A 24,897-nucleotide genomic window follows, 5' to 3' on the forward strand; every position below is an offset into this window, starting at 1 on the left:
CAGATCTCTAAAAACATTCATACACATTTCCACAATTAGGTGCTGAATTATAAGAAGAGTGAACTTTGCTTTCATGGCAGTGATGTACATTATTGTAGCTATATTAATACACAACATATGCAGTGTATGTACAACAGACCAGTTAATTTTATAACGCATTCCTGCATTAACATTGTATGTATGTTCTATGGTGTTGAAAAGAAATTGGACGATTAGTTTCACATGTACATTTGTGTTAAGTGGATAATATACAGATTGCCCTAACCATAGAATTGTGATTTCGTAAAGGGATGCTGATATTACTCCCACTACAGATACTTCATGTTAATTATGTACACATGACAATGAAATTCTGATGTTATTCTTCTATATAGTTGGTCCGGCAGCTCCTGTGTCACCTGTGGCACGTCACACAGAACACATCTCGTCACCTGTCTCATAAATGTCATCATCAAGAATGGAAGGTGAGTGTAAGAGGTGCAGGCCAGATAATGTGTACTTTGGAATCATTTCATTTACCATGCCAAAGAAAAGCCTCTCACATGTAATGAACTTCAGATCAGTTATTGACACATGAGATATAGTGTTTCATGATACAACATGTATAGTGTGTGTTTTCAAGTATCAGCTAGGAGTTGTGATGTTACAACAAACTTTAATTCATTCTTCTTTCACACTGAGTCGAAACGTCATTGTTGCTTCAAGCATCATCTTTTAATTGGACACAAATAATACATTATGGAAACATGTTATGTGTTCCACTATGAGAACAACTATCATTAAAGGCAAAAAAAAAAAATGAAATGTCAGTTCATAATGTATTTATTTATTTGTAGAACCAGATGTTGCCGCTCAAGGACAAATTCACTCAAGTGACCATGAAGATGTTGACACTCCTGGATTAACACAGCATTCAAGTCCTCCTGCTCGTGACACCTTCTCAGCTATTGCAGCTTCTGAAGAACGAATCTTGGGTGAAGAAAATCGTCGCCATTCAGAAATGATGTCAATGCATGAAAGGATGATGTCACTGCATGAAAGGATGCATGGAAGGTCAATATCCGAAATGTCACAAATAAAAAATGTCATCATCCAAGTTCCTAAAGAAATCCAAAATCTAAACAGGACATTACAAGCACTAGTTCTGAATGTAAGCCAAGCCAATCAGTTTAGGAGTAAAGCAAGAGAACAACAATTTCACTTTAACCCTTCAGAGGATGGATATTTACATGCTGCTTATTTTTCTCCAGAGTCATCACTTCTTCATTCCCCACTTCAGGATGACACCGGTACAGTAGGTGCAAGTTCTGTGCAGGTCCCTATCAACATCCAACCGCTTACATCATCTGTTCAAAATATTGAAGCGACACCTACAAATGAGACACGCAAAAGAAAGTTTGGTCAACAATTACTAATCACCAGCTTCTGGAAGAAGACTAAAACACGAGACAAGAAAGTGCTCCACCACCACTCTTGCAATGTATCTCAAGTGTTTCACAACTGCCACAGCCCACACACAGTGCCCCTTAAGTGCCACAGCCCACACCCACTGCCCCTGAAGTGCCACGGGCCACACTCAGTGCCCCTGAAGTGCCACAGCCCACACTCAGTGCCCCTGAAGTGCCACAGGCCAGTACAAGTGCTACAGTTAAGGCGAGAGTACTTGGCACAGGGAAAAGGCGAACACAACAGCCAACAAGCAGGCCTGTGACTCGCTCTCAAAAGGATAAACAAAAATAAATAAGCACATTCACAAAATTATTTTGTGTAGTGGTGTTGTTTACAGCAGACTCTTTCATGCATAGTGTATGTATGATCATGTACAGATGCTTGCAAAAATTCAAGTATGTCTTTGTACACATGAATGTTTATAAATGCTCATTCACTGAATGATTGAAGGCATATTTTTTAACATATGAATATCTATTAATCATCAGTTGATTAATGTTAATCCATTATGACACACTTTGCATGTAAATGGAAGATGACATTCACTTAGCTTTTGTTCAGTATGAGATGTTTCAGGTGTATTAGTGTTATTTAGATTGTCATTTCATGATAATATTATTTACATACAAATTAATGTAATTACCCATATAACAGCCTACATTTTAATGTTATGTTTTCTTGTGTCTTAACTCTGTAAGACAATAGTTACCTTAATCTTCATTCATAGTTCATAATGTTGGCATGGGATCATGTATGATTTTTGGTTACAAGAACAGATGTGTGTATGAATATATCTGTAGTGTATCTCTGTATCTCTATCTATATATGTATACACACACACACACACACACACACACACACACACACACACACACACACACACACACACACACACACACACACACACACACACACACACACACACACACACACACACACACACACACACACACACTGTCTATCTTTATGTGTGTGTGTGTGTGTGTATATATTTACTTATATATAGAGATATATATATATCTCTGCCAGTGGTGTCTGCAAACAGGCCTTGTGTTAATGATATAGAAATGTTAGGACACTTGCTACAATTATTGTATCAGTATGAGTGAGCCCCTAATTCAATCAGCTGTATTGAACTCTGAATATGATTACAACAAGGCCTGCTTACACCCATCAATGCCTTTAGTTTTGCACTCTATATATAATATATATATAATAAAAAAAAACATTACAGGCCTTAATGGCTGCAAAGAGGCCTTGTTTGTTGTTAAATACAACTTCTACACAGCTGACTCAATTAGGCCCTCAAGCATACTGACCCAGTAATGTTCTAAACTTTTATGAACTTTGAATATAATTACAACAAGGCCTGTTTGCACACATCAAGGCTTTGAATTTATACACACACACACACACACACACACACACACACACACACACACACACACACACACACACACACACACACACACACACACACATATATATATTGTGACAGAAACCAGGGGATGGTAATAAATTCCATATATAGGGCTCCCAGGATACTGAACAGTTTCTATCCTGTTTGGTCTGAGAGTGCAGCCTCATAATACATGCACTCCATCCCACAGTTTGGCAAGCGCTGGAACTGAGGGATGAGGGATCCAGACCAGAGTTTGTCTGCTGCCTGATTTCTGTCACCTGTCATGCTAATTAGAAATCAGGTATGTAAGACTGATTTCCTGTTTCCTCTCCCCTCTCCCCAAGAGCCTGGAGACAGGAAGGCTGCTGGAAGCAGAGAGGGGAAAAGCCTCTCCCCAAACAGGTTAAATGGTTCTGTTCCTTTTTGTCTAAAACTGAAAAGTACCTTGTTTTGTTGTTGGAAGTGGAAAAGCCACTTCCACCCTTAGTTAGGGAAAATCTAAGTTAAGTTATCGCTCAGGTGAGCAGCTTTTTGTTTTGATGTGTTTCTGTTGTATGCACTGTGGCAGTCTCAGTGCCTGGGACTGAATAAACCAGACATAGCCTGTTTAAAGGAACAGCACGTGACGCCTCATCATTTAACCTACCCTAAAAGACCGTGTTCTAACAGTCCCGGACAAACGGCGGAGCCCCGGAGTAAGCTGTTTGTCACATGTGGTGGAGAATGCGGGCAAAACACTAAAAGGTCTGCGGGTTAAAGAACTTTGAAAAAAAAATAAAAAAGGTTTTTTTTCTCTCCAAACAAGATGGAAGACGTGGTGAGTGCGCTGGTACGCAATGTCGCTGTCCAGAAAGACGCGATTGAAACCCAGCAACAGCTGTTAATAAACCAGCAACAGACGAATGCAGCCCTGCAAGAGGCTAATGCAAACCAGCAACAGACGAATGCAGCCCTTCAAAAGGCGAGTGCAACCCAGCAACAGCTGTTAATAGCCCAGCAAGAGACTAATGCAAACCAGCAACAGACGAATGCAGCCCTGCAAGAGGCGAATGCAAACCAGCAAGAGACAAACTGCTTGCTGAGAGAGGAGCAACAACGGTTCGCTCAGGGCTTACAGCAGGAACTCGAGATCCTGAGGGAGACTATCAGTAACCTTCCACTGGCAGAGGCAGCCCCAGTCCCGAAAATTATCAGGGCAAGCCACTACCTTCAGAAGATGGGGCCCTCGGATGATGTGGAAACCTATCTTCTCACGTTTGAACGCACGGCACAGAGAGAGGGATGGCCAGAAGCTGAGTGGGCCAGTCTAATCGCACCCTTCCTAAGCGGCGAATCCCAGAAGGCTTACTTTGATCTAGAGCAGGGGTGGGGAACGTCCATTGGTCCGGCCCCCGGGAAGCAAACCTGCAAGAATGGTTTAAAAATTTTTTTATTTTTTTTAAAACTCCCCCTTTCCTGATTGGCTGCCCGTGCTGTCACTCTGCCAAGATTTTTTTTTTTGGCCCGCCTCTTCCTACAGCACTGTTCCCCTCCCTTCTCTCCCCCAGTAATGCCGGCTCCGCCCCTTTGTCCCTCCCTTTAGGCTCCGCCCCTCTGTCCCTCCCTTTAGGCTCCGCGGGCCTGCCTGTCTCTCAGCAGCACTGGCTACTTATGCTGCTCCAGCAGCCCATCCACGGGCCCCAGGTAACCCACATGCCCCCTTATACACCCTCCCAGGCACCTTACCCACCCCAAGGGGGGAGAGGCCTTATTTGTGTGTGTTTGCTGAGGTGGGCTTATTGTGTGTTTGTCACTGTGTGTGTGTTTGTCTGTGTGTCTCTGTGTGTGTGTCTCTGTCTGTGTGTGTGTGTGTGTGTGTGTGTGTGTCACTGCCTCTGTGTGTGTGTCACTGTCTCTGTGTGTGTGTGTGTGTGTGTGTGTGTGTGTGTGTGTGTGTGTGTGTGTGTGTGTGTGCCACTGTCTCTGTGTGTGTGTGTGTGTGTGTGTGTGTGTGTGTGTGTGTGTCACTGTCTCTCTGTGTGTGTGTCACTGTCTCTCTGTGTGTGTGTCACTGTCTCTGTGTGTGTGTGTCACTGTCTCTGTGTGTGTGTGTGTGTGTGTGTGTGTGTCACTGTCTCTGTGTGTGTGTGTGTGTCACTGTCTCTGTGTGTGTGTGTGTGTGTGTGTCACTGTCTCTGTGTGTGTGTGTGTGTCACTGTCTCTGTGTGTGTGTGTGTGTGTGTGTGTGTGTGTAACTGTCTCTGTCTCTCTGTGTGTGTGTGTGTGTGTGTCACTGTCTCTCTGTGTGTGTGTGTGTGTGTGTCACTGTCTGTGTGTGTGTGTGTGTGTGTGTGTCACTGTCTCTGTGTGTGTGTGTGTGTGTCACTGTCTGTGTGTGTGTTTGTGTGTGTGTGTCTCACTGTCTCTGCGTGTGTGTGTGTGTCACTATCTGTGTGTGTGTGTGTCACTGTCTCTCTGTGTGTGTGTGTGTGTGTGTGTGTGTGTGTGTGTGTCACTGTCTCTGTGTGTGTGTGTGTGTGTGTGTCACTGTCTCTGTGTGTGTGTGTGTCACTGTCTCTGTCTGTGTGTGTGTGTGTGTGTGTCACTGTCTCTGTGTGTGTGTGTGTGTGTGTGTGTGTGTCACTGTCTCTGTGTGTGTGTGTGTGTGTGTGTGTGTGTGTGTCACTGTCTCTGTCTGTGTGTGTGTGTCACTGTCTCTCTGTGTGTGTTTGTGTCACTGTCTCTGTGTGTGTTTGTGTGTCACTGTCTATCTCTGTGTGTGTGTGTGTGTGTGTCACTGTCTGTGTGTGTGTGTCACTGTCTCTGTGTGTGTGTGTGTCACTGTCTGTGTGTGTGTGTGTGTGTGTGTTTTTGTGTGTGTGTGTGTGTGTCTCACTGTCTCTGTGTGTGGGTGTCACTGTCTGTGTGTGTGTGTGTGTCACTGTCTCTGTGTGTGTGTGTGTGTGTGTGTCACTGTCTGTGTGTGTGTGTGTGTGTGTGTGTGTGTGTGTGTGTGTGTCACTGTCTCTGTGTGTGTGTGTGTGTGTCACTGTCTCTCTGTGTGTGTGTGTGTGTGTGTGTGTGTGTGTGTCACTGTCTCTGTGTGTGTGTCTGTGTGTGTGTGTGTGTGTGTGTCACTGTCTCTGTGTGTGTGTGTGTCACTGTCTCTGTCTGTGTGTGTGTGTCACTGTCTCTGTGTGTGTGTTTGTGTCACTGTCTCTGTGTGTGTTTGTGTGTCACTGTCTCTGTGTGTGTTTGTGTGTCACTGTCTCTGTGTGTGTGTGTCACTGTCTCTGTGTGTGTGTGTGTGTGTGTGTGTGTGTGTGTGTGTGTGTGTGTGTCACTGTCTCTGTCTGTGTGTGTGTGTGTGTGTGTGTGTCACTGTCTCTGTGTGTGTGTGTGTGTCTCACGGTCTCTGTGTGTGTGTGTGTGTGTGTGTGTCTCACGGTCTCTGTGTGTCTCACGGTCTCTTTCTCTGTGTGTGTGTGTGTATCTCACTGTCACTGTCTCTGTGTGTGTGTGTCACTGTCTGTGTCACGGTCACTGTATTTGTGTGTCACTGTCTGTGTGTGGCAGCAGCCGCCTGAGGTGATTAAGGACCTGAGTATCACCAGGGCGGCACGGGTAAGCAGCGCTCCGGGGGGAGAGGGTATAAGAGGAGTGGGGGATGGGGGGGAAGGGGGTATAACAGGCTTGGGGGATAGAAGAATGAGTCTGCGGTGGGAGAGACACCTCACTACTGCCTCTCCTCCTCCTCCCCACACCGGGCAGCAGTTGTGGAGGGTACCTGCTCCGATCCGCCCCCCGCCCCGTGCACTTACACGGCCCTCCTCCCCACACCGGGTAGCAGTTGCGGAGGAGGGCACCTGCTCCGATCCCCCCTGCTTAGATTCCCCCCCCCCTTGCGCACTTACACGGTCCTCCTTCTCCCCACACCGAGCAGCAGTGGCGGAGGGCACCTGCTCCGATCCCCCCCCGATCAGATTTCCCTCCCCCTGTCTGTGTCTGAGAGAGAGTGTGTGTGTGTGTGTGTCTGAGAGAGTGTGTGTGTGTGTGTCTGAGAGAGAGTGTGTGAGAGTGTGTCAGAGAGAGAGGGTGTGTCAGAGAGAGAGTGTGTCAGAGAGAGAGTGTGTGTCAGAGAGAGAGAGAGTGTGTCAGAGAGAGAGAGTGTTTGTGTCAGAGAGAGAGTGTGTGTCAGAGAGAGAGTGTGTCAGAGAGAGAGTGTGTCAGAGAGAGTGTGTGTCAGAGAGAGTGTGTGTCAGAGAGAGAGTGTGTCAGAGAGAGTGTGTGTCAGAGAGAGTGTGTGTGTCAGAGAGAGAAAGAGTGTGTTAGAGAGAGAGAGAGTGTGTCAGAGAGAGAGAGTGTGTCAGAGAGAGAGAGTGTGTCAGAGAGAGAGAGTGGGTCTGAGAGAGAGAGAGTGGGTCTGAGAGTCTGAGAGAGAGTGGGTCTGAGAGAGAGAGTGTGTGTCTGAGAGAGAGAGTGGGTCTGAGAGTCTGAGAGAGAGAGAGTGGGTCTGAGAGAGAGAGTGAGTCTGAGAGAGAGTGAGTCTGAGAGAGAGTGAGTCTGAGAGTCTGAGAGAGAAAGAGTCTGAGAGAGAGAGAGTCTGAGAGTCTGAGAGAGAGAGTCTGAGAGTCTGAGAGAGAGAGTCTGAGAGAGAGTCTGAGAGTCTGAGAGAGAGAGTCGGTCTGAGAGTCTGAGAGAGAGAGAGAGTGGGTCTGAGAGAGAGAGAGTGAGTCTGAGAGTCTGAGAGAGAGTGAGTCTGAGAGAGAGTGGGTCTGAGAGAGAGAGTCTGAGAGAGAGAGAGAGTCAGAGTCTGAGAGAGAGAGTGTGGGTCTGAGAGAGAGAGAGTGGGTCTGAGAGTCTGAGAGAGAGTGGGTCTGAGAGAGAGAGAGCGAGTATGAGAGAGAGTGGGCCTGAGAGTCTGAGAGAGAGAGAGAGTGGGCCTGAGAGTCTGAGAGAGAGAGAGAGAGAGAGTCTGAGTGAGAGAGAGAGGGCCTGAGAGTCTGAGAGAGAGAGAGAGAGAGTCTGAGTGAGAGAGAGAGGGCCTGAGAGTCTGAGAGAGAGAGAGAGAGAGAGAGAGAGAGAGAGAGAGAGGGTCTGAGAGTCTGAGAGAGAGAGAGAGAGAGAGAGAGAGAGAGAGAGAGAGAGAGAGAGGGTCTGAGAGTCTGAGAGAGAGAGAGTGGGTCTGAGAGTCTGAGAGAGAGAGAGAGAGAGAGAGAGAGAGAGAGAGAGTGGGTCTGAGAGTCTGAGAGAGAGAGAGTGGGTCTGAGAGTCTGAGAGAGAGAGAGTGGGTCTGAGAGAGAGAGAGAGAGAGAGAGAGAGTGGGCCTGAGAGTCTGAGAGAGAGAGAGTGGGCCTGAGAGTCTGAGTGAGAGAGAGAGAGTGGGCCTGAGAGTCTGAGAGAGAGAGAGAGAGAGAGAGAGAGAGAGAGAGAGAGAGTGGGTCTGAGAGTCTGAGAGAGAGAGAGTGGGTCTGAGAGAGAGAGAGAGAGAGAGAGTCTGAGAGAGAGAGTGGGCCTGAGAGTCTGAGAGAGAGAGAGAGAGTGGGCCTGAGAGTCTGAGAGAGAGAGAGAGGGTCTGAGAGTCTGAGAGAGAGTGGGTCTGAGAGAGAGAAAGAGTCTGAGAGAGAGTGGGCCTGAGAGTCTGAGAGAGAGAGTGGGTCTGAGAGAGAGAGTGGGCCTGAGAGTCTGAGAGAGAGAGAGTGGGCCTGAGAGTCTGAGAGAGAGAGAGAGTGGGCCTGAGAGTCTGAAAGAGAGAGTGGGTCTGAGAGTCTGAGAGAGAGAGAGAGAGAGAGAGAGAGAGAGAGAGAGAGAGAGAGAGAGTGGGTCTGAGAGTCTGAGAGAGAGAGAGAGAGAGAGAAAGAGAGAGAGTGGGTCTGAGAGAGAGAGAGTGGGTCTGAGAGTCTGAGAGAGAGAGTGGGTCTGAGAGAGAGAGTGGGTCTGAGAGAGAGAGTGGGTCTGAGAGTCTGAGAGAGAGAGTGGGTCTGAGAGTCTGAGAGAGAGTGGGTCTGAGAGAGAGAGAGTGGGTCTGAGAGTCTGAGAGAGAGAGAGAGAGAGAGAGAGTGGGTCTGAGAGTCTGATTTCCCTCCCCCCTGCCCGATTTCTGTGTACGTGTGTGTGTGTGTGTGTGTGTGCGCGCGCGTGTGCATGTGTGTGCACACAGACACCAACCCGCAGTCAGTCATAGTCACCCACCACCCAAGAGTCAGTCAGTCACCCAAAGAGAAGCAGTTCCAGCCATCACATTAGTGGTGAGTTCATTAAATGTTTGACCAAATATAGCAGGCTAATTTTTAAGTTGATAATTTTGTATGGCCCTCGAATGATTTTATAAATATCAAAATGGCCCTTGTCAGAAAAAAGGTTCCCCACCCCTGATCTAGAGCCAGCCGAAGCTGTCTATGCAAAATTGAAGTTCGAGATCCTCGCCCGCCTCGGCGTAACCACGGCTGTTCGTGCCCAAAAGTTCCACGCATGGTCCTTCACGATGGATAAAGCCACCCGAAGCTAGATGTATGACCTCATCCACCTCGCTCGGAAGTGGCTACAACCCGAGATCAACTCAGCAAGCCACATCGTGGAACAGTTGGTCATGGACCAGTTCTTGAAGAAACTTCCCTCTGCCCTACACCGTTGGGTCAGTCAGAGTGACCCCCACAATGCAGACGAGCTTGTGGCCCTCGTAGAAAGGTACAATGCAGCAGAAGAGCACCCGCAACCCATAGTCGTGGAGCAACCCCACTACCCAAGGTTCCAGGACTCTTCCAGAGACGGTAAAAGGGTACCAGGGTTAAGGGGGGCTGAAGAGCGACGACCGCCTTCACACAGCACCAGCAACAGTGGCTCGCACACTAAGGGCAACAGCCAACATGGGGAGCCGAAAAAAGGCTCGAAGTGGGACACAGACTATGTACCTAAATGTGTAAATTGTTATGAGAGGGGCCACACTGCGAAAGTCTGCCCACTAAATGCTGAACCCATGCAATGCACAGCGTTGAACCTTATTCGCTGTGGTCCCAATGTATGGGCCCTAGCCCAGAGGACCCCTTGAATAACCATCTGTGGGCATTTGTAAAGGTTAATGGTAAAAGGGTTCGGGCACTTCTTGACTCTGGGAGCATGGTCACACTAGTGTCCGAATACCTGTTGCCCATTAAGAAGAAACAGGTAAACAGTTCACAAAGAGTGGCAATTTGTTGTATACATGGGGATAATCATGAATATTCCACTGTTGATGTCTTTTTTGAAACAGAGTTTGGTTCTTTAGATTTCAAAGTGGGTATTGTACCCAAACTGGCACATGATGTGTTAATAGGGACCGACTTTCCCTATTTTCTAAAAATGTGGTCCTCGTCTCAGAATAGCGCCCAGAGTTCAATAGCGGACCATAACGAAGTAACAGAAGAACAAATCCTTTCCCTTTTTCAGAAATAGAGGTTGACGAGGGCCCAAATAAGAAGGGGGAAAAGGAGGAGTGCTGTAAAATTCCCTTCCCCATGGCTACCTTGGTAGGGAATACCCCAAATCAAGATGTTGAACAGGCGCTTACCACCCCAGAACAGGATAAGACACTCGCTGACCTAGAAGTCAGCCCTGGGAGTTTTAAGAAGGCCCAGTGGGAAGACCCCACATTAGCAGTAGCAAGGGGGAATATACGGGACCAGAATAGTTCTCCTGGCCAACCAGATAGGTCACTTGCCTACCCCTACTTCGAGGTAGAGAATGACCTAGTATATCGTGTTGATAAAAGGAAATCAGTTACAACTAAACAATTGTTGGTACCACGGACATTCCGTAATGTAGTATTACACCTCGCACATAGTCACCCATTGGGGGAACACCTAGGGGTGGAAAAGATAAAAGAAAAGGTTCTCCAAAGCTTCTATTGGCCTGGGGTTCTGGCAGAAATGACAAATTATTGCTCCTCATGCCCAGAATGTCAGATCACCGCCCCGTTCAAAGCGTACCATATACCATTGGTACCCCTTCCCATAATAGAGGTGCCATTTGACCGGTTTGCTATGGATCTATTAGGACCCCTAATAAAGTCCGCTAGGGGACATCAGCATATATTGGTAATATTAGATTATGCCACCCGATATCCGGAGGCAGTTCCCTTACGTAGCACCTCTGCTAAAAACATAGCAAAAGAGTTAATAGTTCTGTTTTCCCGGGTTGGAATTCCTAAAGAGATCTTATCTGACCAAGGAACACCATTTATGTCCCAAGTAACAAAAGAGTTATGTAAACTCCTAAAAATCAAGCATCTCAGAACCTCAGTCTATCATCCACAAACAGATGGTTTAGTGGAATGGTTCAATAAAACCTTAAAGAGCATGTTACGCCGGGCGGTCGATAAGGATGGGAAAAACTGGGATTTTTTGTTACCATACCTGTTATTTGCTATTAGGGAAGTTCCCCAATCATCCACAGGCTTCTCCCCGTTTGAACTATTGTATGGCCGTCACCCAAGGGGCTTACTGGATATAGCCAAAGAGACTTGGGAACACGAGGTTACCCCTTACAGAAGTGTAATAGAGCATGTTGCCCAGATGCAGGACCGCATAGCTGCAGTCCTACCTATAGTGAGGGAACAAATGGAAAAAGCTCAGGAAGCACAGAGGAACACGTATAATAAGGGTGCTAGGGTCAGAATTTTTTTTCCAGGCGATAGGGTGCTAGTTCTGGTTCCCACCGTAGAGAGTAAATTCCTTGCTAAGTGGCATGGGCCATATGAGGTCTTGGAAAGAGTGGGAGAAGTAAATTATAAGGTGAGACAGCCAGGTAGGAGGAAACCTGAGCAAATTTACCATATAAACCTACTTAAGCCCTGGAAAGAGAGAGAGGTATTGTTAACCCTAGTACCCCCAGGTCAGTCAGAGAATCGAGAAACTGACCCAGAGGTTAGCATAGCTGAAACCCTGTCCGTTCATCAGAAACGAGAGGTCCAGAATTTAGTGAGAAGAAACAAAGAAGTCTTCTCTACACAGCCAGGTAGAACTAGCGTAATTGAACATGACCTAGTCTCTGAACCGGGGGTCCGAGTTAACCTTAAACCGTACCTAATCCCAGAGGCCAAAAGAGAGGCTATAAATTTAGAGGTTAAAAAAATGCTAAATCTAGGCGTAATTGAGGAATCCCAAAGTGGGTGGAACAGCCCTATAGTCTTAGTCCCAAAGCCAGATGGTACAACAAGGTTTTGTAATGACTACCGGAAACTAAACGCGGTGTCAAAATTTGATACTTATCCTATGCCCAGGGTAGATGAACTTGTAGAGAGACTGGGCAAAGCCCGATATCTCACAACCCTAGACCTAACAAAAGGGTACTCACAGGATCCCCTCACAGAAAGGGCAAAAGAAAAGACAGCCTTCTCAACCCCAGACGGCCTCTTTCAGTATAGGGTGCTGCCTTTTGGCTTACATGGAGCTCCCGCCACATTCCAAAGAATGATGGATAAAATTTTAAAACCACATGCTCGGTATGCTGCCGCCTACCTGGATGATGTGGTAATCCATAGTGAAGATTGGCAATCCCACCTTCCAAAGGTCCAAGCTGTGCTCGACGCAGTTCGGTCTGCTGGACTAACTGCTAACCCCGCTAAATGCACTATTGGTCTGGAGGAGGCCAAGTATCTGGGGTATTCTATTGGCAGAGGTTTACTCAAACCCCAAACATTCAAAGTAGAGGCGATACAAAATTGGCCAAGGCCAATTACAAAAAAACAAGTAAGGACCTTTTTGGGGTTAATTGGGTACTATAGAAGGTTTATTCCCAATTTTGCAACTAAGGCAACCCCACTAACCGACCTCACAAAGCAAGAGGACCGCTAATGGTAAAGTGGTCCCCCGAAACCGAACAGGCCTTTAGAAGCCTGAAAGAAGCTCTCTGTGCCCAACCAGTGTTGGTCACACCTGACTTCTCCAAAGAGTTCGTAGTCCAAACCAACGCATCTGAGGTAGGGCTGGGGGCGGTACTCTCCCAGGAGTCTCAAGGTGAGGAGCACCCCATCCTTTATTTAAGTAGGAAACTAAATCCCCAGGAGAAAAATTACTCCATAGTCGAGAAAGACTGTCTCGCAATAAAGTGGGCTGTAGAGACGCTCAAATACTATCTGTTGGGGAGAAAATTCTGGTTGGTCACAGATCATGCACCCCTTACCTGGATGTGTCAAAACAGAGAAAAGAATGCTAGAGTGACCAGGTGGTTCCTAAGCCTACAACCCTTTAAATTTTCTGTGGAACACAGGTCAGGGCACAAACATGGCAATGCTGACGGGTTGTCAAGGATACACTCCCTAATATCCATGGTCGCTCATCCCTCGAGGTCTGAGCTCGGGTGGAGGATATGTGACAGAAACCAGGGGATGGTAATAAATTCCATATATAGGGCTCCCAGGATACTGAACAGTTTCTATCCTGTTTGGCCTGAGAGTGCAGCCTCATAATACATGCACTCCATCCCACAGTTTGGCAAGCGCTGGAACTGAGGGATGAGGCATCCAGACTAGAGTTTGTCTGCTGCCTGATTTCTGTCACCTGTCATGCTAATTAGAAATCAGGTATGTAAGACTGATTTCCTGTTTCCTCTCCCCTCTCCCCAAGAGCCTGGAGACAGGAAGGCTGCTGGAAGCAGAGAGGGGGAAAGCCTCTCCCCAAACAGGTTAAATGGTTCTGTTCATTTTTGTCTAAAACTGAAAAGTACCTTGTTTTGTTGTTGGAAGTGGAAAAGCCACTTCCACCCTGAGTAGGGAAAATCTAAGTTAAGTTATCGCTCAGGTGAGCAGCTTTTTGTTTTGATGTGTTTCTGTTGTATGCACTGTGGCAGTCTCAGTGCCTGGGACTGAATAAACCAGGCATAGCCTGTTTAAAGGAACAGCACGTGACGCCTCATCATTTAACCTACCCTAAAAGACCGTGTTCTAACAGTCCCGGACAAACGGCGGAGCCCCGGAGTAAGCTGTTTGTCACAATATACATACAGTTACATACATTGTGTGTATATATATATATATATATACACTTACATACAGTGTGTGTATATATATATATATATATATATATAGTCACTTACATACACTGTGTGTGTATGTGTTTATATATATATAAAAAAAATAGTCAAAACAAACATCACAGCTTGCACTCAATGTACTGGTTCATATAGACAGGTGCTAGTCTCAAATAATAGAAAAACAACATTACCATTCTCTCGTCCGGTAAAGAAAGACTGCACTCGGTTCAGTAATCATGAAAAACTGTATTGGGCATCTGAATAAAAAAGATAAGTCACCCAATCCGACGTTTCGGTCCTGGAATAGGACCTTTGATTGCACCCCCTTGAGAAAGGTCCTATTCCAGGACCGAAACGTCGGATTGGGTGACTTATCTTTTTTATTCAGATGCCCAATACAGTTTTTCATGATTACTGAACCGAGTGCAGTCTTTATTTACCGGACGAGAGAATGGTAATGTTTTTATATATATATATATATATATATATATATATATATATATATATTGAGAGAGAGAGAGAGAGAGAGAAAGAGAGAAAGAAAGAGAGAGAGAAAGAGAGATGTGTGTGTATGGTTAATTGTAGCTAAGTGTATGTAGAAATCTGTTCATCATAGCACTGTTGATGATTTCACACACATTGTTATTGTAATTAAAAGAGTAAACTTGTTTTTCACATTTTGATTGCCTAAGCAGAAAGTAAAGTTTCAATTCCTGTGAAAAGAGGGTATCTTACATAAAGAATCGCAGCCAATTATTGTAACAAATTTCTCGTGGGAGAAAAACTAGGCGTATACATGTTAGTTTGTATTATAACCTTGGGAAAAAAGGCACAGATAACATGTAACTATTCACACATTCATCAGACATCCGTATGCGTTCAACTTACACAGTGTACACTGGAAGAGAGAAGAAATGTCAGGAGCTTCCACATTGCACAGGCATCCACGTAAATCATACAAATTTATGATTTATGAAGCAATCGAGTCAACGCCACAGAAAAAGGCTACCGTGGGGGAAATCTATGCCTTGATCCAAAACAAATATCCATACTACCAAGAAACAGCCAAGCAACGAAATTTTAAAACTTCTGTATGTTTCACTTTATCCGCAAATGAATGTTTTGAGCGTGTCCCTCATCGTCAAGGTCAACGATACGGCTGCTGGCATGTTGCTTCATCATTTAAACTTACCATGGAACATGGAACATATCTTCTGTTAAATAGCATATTTTTATCTAATACCAGTTACATTGAAGCCTCACAGACTGGCACGTCTGCTGGTATACCTGCACCGTCCATTCATCAAGACGAGATGCAAGATGGACATAACTACTATGATATGTCTCCAAACTTATATGGCCAATACGAATGTGGAGGTGAAAACAACCAACAACTGTACGTACCTCCGGACGTCTTGTTACAAGAAGCCACTGCAGATCCATATGACGGCCTCACGGAGATGTGTGTGAATCAGGATTCAACGGTTGCCTCAACCATGGATGATAATGTTGTGCCTTCCTGGAGCGATTTGTTACAGCCAAATCAGTTTTGACTTCTACAATAATGGTAAATACAAATTTCGTTATGCCTTTACTCAAATTATATATGTCACAAATATTATAACATAATCTGCATAATATACACAATTTGTTAGCCAAATGAGTGGATACAGCGTAACATTGCAGACACATGGAAAAGGAATATGTATCTATAGGCGCCTATATAAATAAATAAAGGATATAAAAACCAAGCCTGTTGGACGATCAGGAAATGGCTCTAGTAGGTGTGCTTAAAATAAAAGAAAAAGCACAATACATAGCATAATACTGTATGGTATAAAGACAAACAACATTTAAGACAAACTGCATATATAACAGATATTGATCAGCTGAGAGATTAGACAGGTGAAAAATTAAAATAAAAACATTTAATATAACATATCATAAAACATACATGGAATATATATTAAAAAAAAAAGTAATTGGACAGTAAAATATTTAGATAGGCACACTGCAACACTGGTGGAATCGGTTGAAATGCCCACTCACCAGATAGATGATATAGGCAAGCGGTGGATAAATTAGAGAGTATCCCCTCTCTGTGGTAGTATCTGCCAGCTGCTCCTGGGCGTCTCCGTGAATAGAAAGTGTGCACGCCAGCCGGCGTGTGGGCGGATGGTCTCACTCAGCACACTGGAGAGAACGTGCAGCTATTCCCGGATCAGCAGCAGCAGATTCGTCTCGGGTATCTCAAACCACAGCTAGCTGACAGCCAGCAAACGCTAATTCGCCTCTGCTGTCGTGGAGAGGAGAATCGCCAAACAAATGGTGCAGAGGTGCCTCCTTTGCCACCCTACGCATTTCGAAAGCTAACCGCTTTCTTCTTCAGGGGTATATGATGATAGAGTCCTTAAAAGTCCTTTAAATAGAGCGTCCATTAATTAATTAATTAGTTTTCACCTGCAGACTTATGCACATGCGCATATGGGCGGACTAAACAGTTAATGGTAGTGCGGTGTTTTTAAACACATGCACATTGAGTAGTCTTTGCCAGTGGTAGTCGTTCTGCTGGGGTCTGATAGCTCAGCTGGTAACAAACAAGACATACAAACTACTAATACAAAACAACCTTATTTATACAATAAAAATAATATGTGTAAAGTGCAAATGAATAAGTGTCTGATATAACCATATGTATATAATCATATAATAAGTATTTAAATAAACTACTAATATTTATGTTAGCTATAACTTAATTAAGTGTGAAGTACATAATTAACCTTAAAAATTTATAAACTTATACAATGTGTATTATATACTAATGTGAAATAGTGAATCAAAAAATATGTCTTTTATAATTACATAAAGTGGTGTGTGTGTATTAATATATTTAATAAGTAAATTTAATTTGTGCTGTGAACATGCAGTAAACATACAGTACATGACAAAAACTTTGAATTTAAATATATTTAACAAATAAATATAAACAGTATTTAGCATTAGTTATCATATATACCAAAGCATTGCCAAATATAACAAGTATTCATTAACAATGTATTCTCAGATGACCGTATGGATATATTGCAAAAGATAGATAAACTATATGGATACAGTGCAGGTTTAGCCAACCAAAAATGCCTTTAGGTCAAAATCCACGTTGAGGCCTAATGGGGACAGAGTGCACAATTCATAAATCCAAAAGGATTCTCTCCTCCCCAGTTGGCTCACAACGTTTCCTCCTCTCCAATGTGGAGTGATAGTCTCTATTGCAATACATTTTAAGCCTTTGGGTTACTGTCCGTGCACTTGAAGAAAATGATTTGATACGTTATGTGTTGTTAAACCAGTTTTGATATTATATATGTGTTCGTATAAGCGTCTTTTGACTGATCTGGTGGTCATATCCACATACTGCAGACCACATGGACATTCAAGCAAATAAATAACATAAGAACTATTACACGTGATGTGTTGTTTTATTTTATAATTTTTTAAGGTGTTATTTGATACAAATATTGATTTTTTTTGTGCTATATTTGCAAGCGGTACATCTATTACAAGTGACGTATCCCGTGTATGGAGTGATCTTCTGATGAATGGGTTGCAGCGATGGGCAACTTGGTGCCAACTTTTGTCCTATATTTGGTGCTTTTATAAATATAATTTGTGGATGTTCCGGTAATATGCCTTCTAATTCTTTATCTTTTTTTAGAATCGGCCAATGTTTTTTGAAAATTTTCCGTATATTAGGTGCCATTTGATTAAACTGGGTTATAAAAGCCAAATTTGCTGTTTTATTAGTGTTTTTCTTTTTGTATTTCAAAAGATTGGATCTGTCCATCGCTGCAACTTCAGTAATTACATTATCTAAATCTTGTGGGGAATACTGGTTGGGTACAGTGCGGTTGTTCAGTGTTCGGTAATCGACACACAGTCTCACCGACCCATTCTTCTTCCTCACCACTGCTATGGGCGAGGCGTAGGAACTCCGAGATTCAGTCATAATCCCTGCTGTCTCCATCTCTTTCAAGGCGTTCCTTACATCGTCCACATCCCTATGGGCAATGCGATGAGATCGTTCACGGAAGGGGGTGGTATCCCTAAGCTGGATAGGTTTTTGGGAGCTTCGGCTGCAGCCCACATCCATTTCTCCCGTGGAGAATACCGCCCGCCGTTCTTCCAATCTGGACATCAGTCGGTCTTTCCATTCGGCCGATAGGTTTGAGTCCCCGAAATTGAAAGACAGCTATGCTGGATGTTCTGCAACTGCAGCTGTACTCACATGAGGTGTAGATTCCACGGCATGACAGGATATATTCTCCCCAATCTTCGCCCTTGGTCGAAAGCCATAGTGTACTGAGAGATATTGTGAACCCACACGTCAATTCGATCAGGAATCGTGGAAGGCCATTCCTGTACCTTTGGTATCAACTTATAACCTCACTGAGCATCTTCTTCTGGTGTGCTTTTCAGAGAGAACAGGTGGTCGGCCTCGTCTCAGTCAGGGTAGCAGCACCAGGCGGCCATGCGCTGCACTCACCATGGTGGAATCTCCATCAACCCTGCTCGGCGATTGAAGAGGTCCCCATAGCTGTCTAAGGCAGATATCTTGTTGCACTCCTCCCGTAGGATAGGATGTAGGTTTAGAATGGACAGAGGCAGTTCATTGGTTTCTTGTAGGTAAGCGCTGATTATTGTTCGCACTATGTCGGTGTTAGTTCCCAGGATAATCGGGTACTTGGACTGCTCTTGAGTTTCGGGACATACTAAATGCTTCCACATCCATGGGGTGTGACTTGACTGTGTTCAACTGAAGTATCTTCAGTTGAACCATCACGATCCCATCAATGGGGTAATTCTCGTTGCTTAACCCCCTCACCTTCATGTGCTCCGCCGACTGCAAGGGGCGGTGTTTAAGGTATTGATAATAGAACTGTCGGTACATGATGGTCACCTGCGATCCAGTGTCCAACAAGGCAGAAGAATAGACACCGTCCAAAACAACACGTATGATTGTGGAAGGACCTACCCGACTGTAAGCGTTCAATGGTGAGGTTCCATCATTGGGGCTTGACTCTGGAGCGGTTTCGGATGGTGGAGACGCGGTTTCTGCTGTTTGTACCTTGCAGATCATGGATTGCAAATAGTTTGTCCTAATTGGAGTCTTTGTTTTATCATTCTCTGTGCATTTCTTGGAAAAGTGGCCCTTTTTACCACAGCCATAACAAATGACATCACTGAGATCAGTGCAAGCTTTGTATGTAGGGGACGTTCTCCCTGACGGTTTGGACTTAAAGGACGGTGGCTTGAATTTAGAGTCCTCCGTATTATAGGGTTGCTTACCCTTCAGAGCGGAGGCTCCTTTGGGTTCACCCTTGATGGGCTCTTTAGTCTTTTTAGGGGCATGGACATGAACATCGTACTTTTGAACGTGCCGCATTAAATCCATGTAACTGGGAGGTACTGTTGGGACCAAAGCAGCCCGCATCACCAGGGCTATTGGGTGAGAAGGCAGCGATCCCTTCAGCAGTTGCTTGAACCGGTACCGGCCTTCTTCTGCAGCCAAAATAACTTTCTTAGCGAGAAGGGTCCCCAAGGATAGTTGGAGCGTGCGGACGAAAGCAGACAATTCCTCTACCTCCCTCTGGCGGAGAGCCTTGAACTGGGCCAGGAGCTCATCCTCGTCGTCTTCGCTTGTGTAAGACTCGGTCAGCAGCTCCACCAACTCGAGAGCAGGAACTTCTCCCTCTGTTTCCCGATGCGTTCGTACCAGTTTGTCGGCCAGAGGTCGGAGACACTCAACCAATCTCTGTCGCTTGACGGCTTCCGAGCATGTCTACTCTTCTAGTACTTGGAGAGCATGTTCTCTCCAAGTCTCAAGCTGTAAGGAATCCGTTCCTGGGTTTGGCTGGAACTCATCCTTACAGAGCTGTAGACTTTCCAGTCAAACCCTCCCTGAACATGCAATCAAGAATCACCAGCTCATTGCTGCCTCCTATGCAGCTCTGGCCTGATTGGCTTCCTTTGCTATTTAGTTGCTGCCCTTCCCCCAGGAAGTTGCTGAACATAGACTTTGCAATTCTTCTGCAAGTAACTGTGCTTGCCGCAGACTTCTCTTTTTGGCCTGATGGGCCTCCTTGTACCTTCGCCCTGTTCTCTCTCAACCTTACCTGTCCTTTCGTACTGAAGCGCTGGATCCCCAGCGCTGTAGCTCTTGGTTCTTTGCTTCCTCCAAGCAGAGGCTATTCCTATCCTGAAGCCCCATGTGCTGAAGATTCCTGCTTCCTAAGGCCTTTCTGTTAGTAGCCCCGGTGCTGCTTTCCTTCCTCCTGTCAGACTTCACCTTCGCCGCGCTGAAGCGGCTACACTGACGTCCTCAGTGCTTCCTGTGGCGTGTCTGCACTCCTGGATTCCCGTGGCCTTCTCCTTCACCCTGTTCCTGTTACCTCTACCAGGGTCCCATCGCGCTGCAGCACCGACGCTGAAGCGTCTTTGCTGAAGTTTTCCCATTGCCGAATTTTGCTTGTGACCTCTACCTTCGATCCTGAGCCGTCTGCCCTGTCCCCGGCTTGCCTACGGACTATGCTGCTTTCTCCAATCCTGACCTTTGTGCGCACGACTACGGACTACGCAACCTGGACCCGGCTTCGTGGTCTAAGGTCGGTGTTTTCACATCCCTACCTAAGCCCTGCGGTCTTGTCCCAGTTTGTGGCGAGCCCAATCATTACAGTATGTTCAGCCCCACAACCACGGACCCTGTCTGAAAACCTGGCCCTGCCTGAAAACCTGGCCCTGCCTGAAAACCAGTCCATGTTTGAAGGCTTGACCCCGTCTGAAAGACAGTCCCGTGAAGAGTTCCTAACTTTGGTCCAGCGCCTTAAAGCGTTAAAACAGGCCCTGACCTTTTTTGTTCCTTCCGCTGGTCTCCACCTGACCCCAAAAAACTTTTATTTCGAGAGACTGGCCCACTCTGAAAGAACGCTCCATAAGCTGGCCCAAATCTATGTACCTGTACATTAAAGAGCAGGACCCCCTTCTCGCCAGCTACGCTTTTGCAAGGCAGCTGCACTTCTAGTCCTGTTACTAAACCTTTGGGGGTACCTCGTTCTCCTGAGAATTACCAAACTCATTTTCCATCTCTGAAGCCAAAAGAAGAGTTTGTCATGACCCCTGGTTCTGATTCTATATCCCATTTCTCTGACTGACTGTGCCTGCTTTAACCCTTGCTGGTAAACCCTTTGGTGCTCTGGACACTCCTCCTCCCACTGAGAGGAGGGACGGGCAAATTCCTGCTTCTCTCTGGTCCCCTCCTCTTCTCAATGACTGGTTGCAGCACTGACTGACAATTGTGTTAGTGCAGTGCCAGTGAAAGGGGGAACAGGGAGCAGCAGGCGGCAGAGGCTTGGGGCGGGAGCAGAGAGCACTGCAACACAGGCGCCGGGGGGATTTCTGCACCCTCCACATAGGGCAGCTGGTTCGCTCACTGTGACGGTGAGGGGGTAACTAGGCTCAATAATAAAAGTTAAGCCCACTTGGTTACCCCTGATCCGTGTTTTGGGGGTCCTAGGGTGTCAGCTCTTGGACCTGGCTGTCATATATGCATTACTGTGACTGTGTGTAAATTATGCGACAATAAAGAATTTTTGTGTTTTTGCCTTTCCAGGAGTACTAGCAAGCAGAGATTGCTAGGCTATGAGTTTCAGGGAGGGTTTTACGGAGAAAGTCTTTTCAGATTGTGGCTATGTAGTGGGGTCCCCGAATTACGGGATACCCCAAAGATGTACCCGAGAATCAGGTACAATTCTTGGATATATTGAAGCACAGTGCTCCAGTCAAAATCCTACCCTGGAAACAATCTTGCGACTCACTGCCAGGAGTCCCTGCTTCAGCACAGACCAGAAAGTTAAAAAGGGCATAAGGGATCAAGGTATCCCCAGAATGGTACCTGGGTCCCTAGTATAAGGGGGATGTCCAGTTCGTGCACAAGTCACCCTGACCTGGGTGTAGGGGTTCAGGGGGTGTCCAGCTATGTGATAAAGCTGTGAGGGTTTCATTTGTGTGCCAAATGTAAAGTCAGGTTTCTACAGGTTGGCAGGGATAAGGCTAGTAAGAGTAAAGGTTATGTCTCCTTATTCTATCCCTGACACCAGAAAAGGGGACTTAGACATTTTTAGCATAAGATACCATGTGAAGGTATATTTTAGTAAAGGATTACATTTAATAGGTATATATGCTTGTAACCTGTATATGAACTGTGGGATTTCAAAGTCCCGGGTTCTGAGAGACCCACTGGCAACCAGGCGTGGTGCCACTGTGTCTGCTCAGGTCCCGGACTCGAAAGCCTCAGGGATGCCAAAGTGTTAGAACAGGCGGGGTACTGGAGTTACACTCAAGTACCCACGTCCTGGTATAACAAAGGGCTATGGGGCCACCACTTGCCCAGCCCTGGACTTGGAGGATAGATAAAATAGGGAATGAACCCCAAAGAGTCCAATGCTACAAAGCCACGTGTATGGCTAGATTGCAAGACCTTCGGCCAATATACAGTCCACAGGGGAAAGAATCTCACTGCAAATATAGCGCAATATAAAAGTCATAGAAAAGGGTAGGGTATGAAGACCTAACTCCGGGCCGGGGGCTATAAGGCAGAATGATAGATAGAGTAACGAGGTGACACATCAGCAGGCACGCCACCCCTAAACACATATGACCCCACAAACTGCTGCCCTTACCCGACCCGGTGTCCTCGCTGCCCGTCCAGCCGGTCCGTGCTCACGGTTAGTAAGAAGAACGTCGTCTCCTGTGCTGATGAGGCTGTAACCCAGCTGTATCCCAGCATGCCAAGTGCTACAGCGCGTTCCAAAATTCAAGCAGATGGCGCCAACACTTGCGCTGGAAATAGGAGTATATCCCCCTTGCTATTGCCGTGAGATCCCTGTGTGCTCCAGCCAATGTAGATGCAAGTATCATCCATGTGTTCCTTTCATTATTTTATTCATTATTTATGCTTGACATCACCTTTATCTTTGTTTTTAATTATTCGTTGTATATATGACATTATTGTGTTTTTATCTTGTTTTTATTTTTTGTCAACACACAAGCATTTCTATTTAGAACAGTTTGACTCAGCCTTTTCGGCTTTCTTTGCTGATCTTATTTATTAGTATCTGCTGGGCTCTGTTATACTCTGTCCAATCAGGCTGAGGCTCTTCCTATTTAGGTCTGTTTGTGTGCTAGGTTTCATACTCTTTGATAAAGTCTCATGTCGGGATGAAATGCGTCAGAGTGCTCCCGTTTCTGAGGTTCAGCATTTTGTTTCAATAAAGCTGATTTTATCCTCTAGACTTGGTTGAGTTCAAGGGAGCAGTGACCGCCTACCACTTTATCTTTACTGGACTTGGAGGAGCCTGGCACAGCGGGGTGCTCAATATGCTAAGAGGCAGAGGTGCCAGGTTGGCGCCTGCCCCTTAGCAGAATTGAAATCGGTGCCCGTCCGGCTTCAGAATACCGGCAAATTGGTGATAGGCTGGCAGAGAAATTCCCATGCGCTGATTGGCAGTAGTGTTTTGTGAATGGGACTCCAAACCCTTTAAGAAATCTAGCAGCCAATCAGGACCTGAGATTCTAAGCACTCAACCACCAGCGGCAAATTCAAGATCCCAAAAAGATGCTCTGAGAGTAATAGATGCGAGCCGGCTTCAGAAATTTCAAGGCGAGAAATTTCTGAAATCGGAACGTAGCGGTCGCGGCTGGAACTGCACGCTGAATTGAGTTCCAGGACATTTGTGAGTACCTCCCGGTCATTGGAAAGGGCTAATACAGACTTCATTTTGTAGCCATATGGACTAGGAAAGTTTAGTTAGTTAGCCCAGATCCCCAGTAAGTGTGTTTTCTATTGTATATTGCGATCCATTGTGTGTATGTCTTTTCCTGGAATAAATTACAATTTATTTTACCTGCTTGTTTTGCTCAATCATATGATCCCAGTATAAAAGGTGAAAATTGCCTGGTCTCCCGTGACACTCACAACACCATACTTACGCCTCTGGGGTCCTCTAAATGTCACATGACCCATGGCGACACGTCACTAATGACAAGGTAAGTGAAGTTGCAGAGGCCTCACGTGATCCCCCAGCATTAATTTAAATGCCTTAGGGGAAGAGCGCAGTGCCTCTGCAACCGCCACGCCCCTCCTGAATAACCTTGCGCCCCCCAGTTTGCGCTCCTCTGCTAAAACCAGCGTAGACTGGATTAACATCAAGAGGAAAAGACAGACACAATTGAAAAGATCTGAATATTGTCAGCACCTCCACCCTGCATCTGTACTCTAGAGTAGCGGTGTGCAAACTGGGGGGTGCGAGATTAACTGCGGGGGGCGTGGGGTACTTAAATTAAGTGCCGAGGAAGTGACGATGGCCTCTGTAAACCTTACTTACCGTGATTCAGCCGGCATCTGGAGACGCGTCGCCAAGGCAACGCGGCGTGGACATGTGATGTCGCATTGCTATGGCAACGTGATGTCATGACGCCCAGACGCCAGGAACCACGGTAGGGAGGGGGGTGCACGGAGAGTAGGACAACTGGCAGGGGGGCACAGGGGAAAAAGATTGCACTCCCCTGCTCTAGGGGTCTGTTTGCTGCTCAACTGTTTTCACTTAATCTCAGACTCTTAAAAATGGCACCCGAGTTACAGCAAAGGCTGGCAAAAGGTGTGAGCCGTTTTGCCGTCATTTACTGATGTTACATTTGCTGGTATTGGTCTTCGGTAAACTATTTCAGATGTATATGGAATCTAGGGTTGCCAGGTGTCCGGTAATGAACCGGACAGACCGGTATTTCAGCATTGTGTCCGGGAGAAAAATCTAGGTATTACCACTTTCTAGACGGCAGCAGGATGCGCGAGGTCTGCGGCGGCTGGCGGGAAGTGCAAGAGCTGTGGTGGCGGCTGCCGACGGGAAGCGTGAGTATGGCAGGACGCGCTAGTGCTGAGTGGGACGGTGGCCGGGAGCAGTAAAGAGACGCGAGACTTGACGCGAGTGCTGAGTGGAGATTATGAGTGG

The 24,897-nt window shown here is 46.0% G+C and overlaps 1 long non-coding RNA gene across 1 annotated transcript; it reads left to right on the forward strand.

The window, feature by feature from the left end:
- Positions 1-377: 377 nt before the first annotated feature.
- LOC142491987 (uncharacterized) lies at positions 378-1,447 on the forward strand. Its single transcript, XR_012800636.1, has 2 exons — positions 378-464; positions 837-1,447. It is a non-coding gene; the product is annotated as an uncharacterized LOC142491987 (long non-coding RNA).
- The last annotated feature ends 23,450 nt before the right edge of the window (positions 1,448-24,897 follow it).

This window comes from Ascaphus truei, chromosome 4 (assembly GCF_040206685.1).
Source record: "Ascaphus truei isolate aAscTru1 chromosome 4, aAscTru1.hap1, whole genome shotgun sequence".
In the NCBI taxonomy this organism is placed as follows: Eukaryota; Metazoa; Chordata; class Amphibia; order Anura; family Ascaphidae; genus Ascaphus; species Ascaphus truei.